Source organism: Triticum urartu, chromosome 5 (genome assembly GCF_003073215.2).
Source record: "Triticum urartu cultivar G1812 chromosome 5, Tu2.1, whole genome shotgun sequence".
NCBI classification, from domain to species: Eukaryota; Viridiplantae; Streptophyta; class Magnoliopsida; order Poales; family Poaceae; genus Triticum; species Triticum urartu.
Window position 1 is genome coordinate 173,932,902 of NC_053026.1, and position 6,913 is coordinate 173,939,814.

The window sequence follows — 6,913 nt, forward strand, 5'->3', positions numbered from 1 at the left end:
GTTTAGAAATGAAGCAATGCGATGCACTAGTGTCAAAAAGAACTTTTGCAGGAACATCGTTAACAGGAAGGTTACCCATGATGACATCTGACGAGTCCTCTGCCTGAGCTGCGTTCATCATGTTGACCTTGGCGTGCTTGGGATTATGCTTGACCACTGTGGTACTGGCAGATCTCACAGGAGGAGGAGGAAGACGCCTCTGATTGAAGCATTTGTTGGCATAGTGACCCTTCTGCTGACACTTGTTGCATGTGACCTCTGAGAGCGAACGGTGATACGGAGCACTTGATCTTGGAGCTTGAGACAAAGTCTTGTTCTGAAAGCCTGGGTTGGGTGGGTGGGAAGATCCATTGCCACCTTTGCTCTTCTGCTGATAAGGCTGACGGAACAGAGGAGGAGGCAGCCAATACTTTTGCTGCTTAGTTGCGACTTGAGTTGAGGAAGAAGGAGTCGCATCTCTGACTCGCTTCTTGGAAGCATCGCACTTCAGCTGAGCAGTCTCTTGTTTCAGTGCCATGTTGTAAAACTCATCGTACTTCTTCGGCTCAAAGAGCACGTGAGCTAGTTGAAGATCTTCTCTGAGGCCACCCCTGAACTGATATATCATGATCTTCTCGTCCGGGACGTCTTGCTTAGCGAAACGGGCGAGCTTCTAAAACATGATGTTGTCCTGGTAAACAGACAAGCTGCCTTGCTTCAGGTTGCGGAATTCCTCACGCTTGCTCTCAACAACACTCTGAGGAATGTGGTGAGCTTTCAAGTCTTGACAGAATTCATCCCAGGTAATCACACGGCCTCCTCTAGAATCTTTGTACGCTTGAAACCACTCAGCAGCTTGGTCTTTGAGTTGGAACGAAGAAAACTTGACAAAGTGCTTAGGCCCGACGTTGCTGCACTCGAAATGCTTGCAGATATCCACGAGCCAATCATCAGCGTCTGTTGCCTCAACATAGTTGCTGAAGGTCTTTGGCTGGTTCGCGAGAAACTGGTTGAGTGTAGCAAACTGATTCTGATTGTTTCCATGGCCATAATTCCCTTGGCTGCGCTCTTGCGAGATTTGCAAAAGCATCTATGTGTTTGCATTGGTAGCGGCCATCACAGCTTGCCATGCCTCCGGAGGTGGAGGTGGTGGTGGCGGATCAGGATTGAGAGTCGTGCGCGTTGGAGGAGCCATCCTGAAGAGGGTGACATCCATTAGCATCTTGACAGACATATAATCAAGCTAAATCAAATGGATCGAAATTGCAACATATAGTCTTAACATCCAAACAAAATGAACGAATGCATTCCAATTAAAATGGTCACATTTCCATAAATTGAGAAGCCACTTAGATAGAGGTAGAAGAATAAAACAACAATGTACGAACAAGAACAAATACTTGGTGAGGATTACCCAATCACAAACCAAATATCCGCGGAAGAATTACTAGAGCTACAAGAATTCCCACCTATGAAACTCCTGAACCTTTCCGGTTATGCAATCAGGTGTTGGGGATACAGGGGAAGCATAATATCTCACCCAAAGCTAGCAAATCCTACATCCAGCTGTATCCATCCTTCAACACATAACCAAGAAACCTTCGGAAATCATTTACCTCAACCTTCGAAAAGCATCCGTTATACGAGTTATGGCGATACTCCCGAACTCTTGCCCCAGTACTGGGTGGCGTCGAGGTTATCTTACCAACAACTGCATAAAAGAGATTTTCGATGTCGGCGAAACTCAGGTATTCCAGAATTGCAATGATAAAATTGTGACGACAACACCTCGGAGCTCAACTCCCCGGGACACTGCCACAACCCCTAAATGTCAGGAGGCACCAAGAACAATGTTATCGTCACAAAACCATTGGAACGATTCCAAGATACCCACGTGATCCTAATTTTTTTTAGTGAAATTTGAGAAGAGAAGAGTCAAAACTCTACGTCAGGATGCCTCACCAGAGCGACGAAGGGACCGAGGAGTAAAAAGAATCCTACTCTCCGATATATATAATCCTAAATGACTCAAAACATTTTTCTAGACTCAACAACGCCAGTGATTCGATCAAGCAGGGGGCTCCTAAGGTCGTGGAAGGCTCTGATTACCAACTTGTAACGCCCTCGATGCGGCTATATCTCCCACGTGTCGAAGCACGACTTAGAGGCATAACCACATTGAAAGCAATGTCGCAAGTGAGGTAATCTTCACAACAACCCATGTAATACAATAAGGGAAAAGGATACATAGTTGGCTTACACTCGCCACGCCACACTGCATAAATAAGTCATTACATTCATCCAGATACACTCAAGGTCCGACTATGGAACCAAAATAAAGATAAACCCCAAATGCAACATAATCCCCGATCGCCCCAACTGGGCACCACTACTGATCATCTAGGAAAGACACGTAGTATCGTCCTGAGTCCTCATCGAACTCCCACTTGAGCTCAGTGAATCTCCTGGAATGGTATCATTGGTCCCTACATCTGGTTTTGGAAGGAATCTGTGAGTCACGGGGACTCAACAATCTCACACCCTCGCGATCAAGACTATTTAAGCTTATAGGAAGGGTAAAAGTATGAGGTGGAGATGCAGCAAGCGACTAGCATATATGGTGGCTAACATACGCAAATGAGAGCGAGAAGAGAAGGCAAAGGCACGGTCGATGAACTATGGTCAAGAAGTGATCCTAGAACAACCTACGATCAAGCATAACATGAGACCGTGTTCTCTTCCCGGACTCCGCCGAAAAGAGACCATCACGGCCACACACTCAGTTGATTCATTTTAATTAAGTTAAGTTCAAGTCTTCTACAACTGGACATTAACAAATTCTCATCTGCCCATAACCGCGGGCACGGTTTTTGAAAGATCAAATCCCTGCAAGGGAGTCCCAACTTAGCCCATCACAAGCTCTCACCGTCAACGAAGGATATTCCTTCTCCCAAGACAATCCGATCAGACTCGGCATCCCGGTTACAAGACATCTCGACAATGGTAAAACAAGTCCAGCAACACCGCCCGAATGTGCCGACAAATCCTGATAGGAGCTGCACATATCTCGTTCTCAGGGCACACTCAGATGAGTGCTCTGTACAACTAAAACCAAACCTCGAGTTTCCCCGAGGGGGCGCTGCAGAGGGCTCTAGTTTGGACCAACACTCAGAGGAGCACTGGCCCGGGGGGTTTAAATAAAGATGACCCTCGGGCTCCATAAACCCAAGGGAAAAAGAGGCTAGGTGGAAAATGGTAAAACCAATGTTGGGCATTGGTGGAGGATTTTTATTCAAGGCAAACTGTCAAGGGGTTCCCATTATAACCCAACCATGTAAGGAATGCAAAATCAAGGAACATAACACCGGTATGACGGAAACTAGGGCGGCAAGAGTGGAACAAAACACCAGGCATAAGGCCGAGCCTTCCACCCTTTACCAAATATATAGGTGCATTAAAATAGACAAGATATAATAATGATATCCTAACAATAAACATGTTCCAACAAGGAACAACTCCAATCTTCACCTGCAACTAGCAACGCTATAAGAGGGGCTGAGCAAAGTGGTAACATAGCCAAACAATGGTTTGCTAGGACATGGTGGGTTAGAGGTTTGACATGGCAATATGGGAGGCATGATAAGCAAGTGGTAGGTATCGTAGCATAGGCATAGCAAAAGAGCGAGCATCTAGCAAGCAAAGATAGAAGTTATTTCGAGGGTATGGTCATCTTGCCTGCAAAGTTCTCTGAGTTGACTTGATCCTCGTAAGCGTACTCAACGGGCTCCTCGATCACGTACTTGTCTCCCGGCTCTACCCAAAGCAAAACACAAGCAAAGGGAGAACACAATCAACCACATGCAATGCACAAGCAACATGATGCAAAACATGTCATGAGATGTGGGATGCGGTATGCGGTGCATATGCATGATTTGGAAAGGAATGATTGAACCTGGCTTCAACTTGGTAATACAAGAGTGCCACTGGAAAGAGGAGTTGATTTTGGTTCAAATCGATATAAAGATCTCCGGAATCGGATGCACGGTTTGTAAATGACAAGCAAAACAAATATGGCACCGGTCTGCGATTAACAGCACGAGACCATCTAAATGCATCAAGAACAACATGCTACAACACTCCAACATGACAACAAAATACATGGCATGGATCCACTCAAGATGCTTGACAAAAGATGAACACTGAGCTACGGCTAATTCACTCAATAGCAGGTTCAAACAAGCATGGCAAAAGTGCAAAAGATATCAGGTTTCAGACTTAGTGAAATTAACAGCATGTCAGGAATTTAACATCAGGAAGCAATATTTAGAGCAATGTTGGGGATATCGCTTATCGGGAACTTATCGGTCGACCCATGATAAGGGGTAAATCGGCCAGTTTATCGGCATATCGGCCTATTTATCGCCATATCGGCTGATTTATCAGCCGATTTATCTTATCGGTCAGACAACGGTAAGCGATAAATCGACCGATTTATCGGAATATTGGAAGATATCTTGAACAGTGCTTTAGAGCAAGAAAACTACATGCTACAGGAACATATCATGGCAAAGCAAGGCATGGCATGAAGCTACGCAAATCATACAACAAAAGTCCCTTACTGACCATAAGCCAAAAGGGATCAAAAAATACAATTGCAACCACACGAACATAGCAATTATCGTTAACAAATTCAGACTTAGTGAAAAACTGGAACATGAGAAAACAGATAACAAGTAGGCATGTTCACGAGCTCAATGCACTCACTACGAGGAATTGCATGACAAACTAAGCATACACCCAGCAAGTAGACATGCCATAGAAGCTAGACATGGGAAGAACAACATCATAGCATGCATGGATCAACTACAACACACTCGGCAAAAGTGCTAAACATGTTAACAATCTGCCAGGAACATTTTATAGCAAAAGTAGAGCTCGATTGAATCAAGCTAGGGTGCTCCATAAATGCAAACAAAGACATGGATGGATAGAGCACCACAATATCTACAAAACATCCTTACTGATCATGCTCAAAAGAGGCACGGATAAATAGGTATCAACATGAACACATGGCATAACAATAAAGACAGGGCAGAGACTTAGAATATTTCTAAGTCCCTGAAATCAACAACATTAAGTGAGCTACTTTGCATGCTTGTGCTAGTCACCACAGAGATCACAAAAATACATGGCATACACCCCTGTAAAGATGACATGGCATACTCCAAAACACATGTAGAGCTCAAGTTCATAGCATGCACACATTAATCATGGCAAAAATGACAAAAGTGCAAATGCTGATAAGGATCTAAAACTAACATCACATAGCCCTCTTCCAACAACATTTTGGCCATCAAGATGAGCTCAAATGAAAATGATGCAATGAGATGAAATGGAGTACTCGTCGAGACGAACATTTTGATATGCTACACGCACGAATCGGAGCCACAGTGATGAAGTTATGATGTGTCAAAGTATGCATAAAATATCTGGGATAGGGCACATTAGGTCAACCGATGTGGATCTAGATCTGGATCCAGATCTCGCCGGAGCACTGTAGCAGTTCGCCGGAGATGGAGTTCGTCACTGGACTTGGGGTTAACCGGAGAGGAAGCGGCCGGCCGGGGCGGGTCGACAGCGTGTAGGAGGCGGCGCCGGACGGTGATGTTGCGGCGAGGCGCGGCGGAGACGGGACCGCCTCGAGCGGCGCAGGCGTCGAGGGGGCGCTGCCACGGCGGAGGTCGACAGCGGCGGGGTCGGCGGTCGCCGGCGAGGGCGTGGCGGCGACGGTTAGGCGAGGTGGCGGCGCTCGGGCGTGAGGAGGTAGACGCGGGCGCGGGCGTCGAGCGGTTCCGGCCCGGTCGGCGGAGGAGAGGGCTGGCGCTGGGCCACACAGGCCTGGCGGCGGAGGAGGCCGGCGGTGCCACATGGTGGCGCATGGCTGGCTGGGCGCGGCGGGCGGACGAGTCCGGTTGCGGCCGGACGTGTTCGATGGCGGCGGAGCTGATTTTTAGGGTTAGGGGTGGAGGAGACCCGGAATTTTCAGGGATGGACCTATTTATAGAGGTAGAGGGAGTTAGGAAGCTCCAAATGAGGTGCGGTTTGCGGCTGCGCGATCGTGATCAAACGACCTAGGTGATGGAGGGGGTTTAGGTGGGTTTTGGGCCACTTTGGAGAGGTGTTGGGCTGCAACACACACGAGGCCTTTTCGGTCCCTCGGTTAACTGTTGGAGTACCAAACGAAGTCCAAATGGCACAAAACTTGACATGCGGTCTACCGGTAGTAAACCAAGTTCGCATGAAAAGTCTCAGTCCAATCCGGGAATGTTCAACACCCGCACACGAAAAGAGGTAGAAAGGGACACCGGAGGACATAGGAGCGCCGGAATGCAAAACGGACAACGGGGAAAATGCTCGGATGCATGAGACGAACACGTATGCAAATGCAATGCACATGATGACATGATATGAGATGCATGACAACGAAAAAAGCACACGGAGACAAAAACCCAACAACGAGGAAATAACATAACTTAGTGCCAGAAATGGCAAGAGTTGGAATACAAATAAGGTAGGTTACATACGGGGTGTTACGCAAGAGCCTAAGCTTGGGGATGCCCATGGCACCCCCAAGATAATCTAAGGACACCTAAAAGCCAAATCTTGGGGATGCCCCGGAAGGCATCCCCTCTTTCGTCTACTTCTATCGGTAACTTTACTTGGAGCTATATTTTTATTTGACACATGGCGTCTTGTATGATTTGAGTCTTTATTTCTTAGTTTACCACAATCATCCTTGCTGTACACACCTTTTGAGAGATCCATACATGATTTGGAATTTTTTAGAATACTCTATGTGCTTCGCTTATATCTTTTGAGTTATATAGTTTTGCTCTAGTGCTTCACTTATATCTTTTAGAGCATGGTGGTGGAT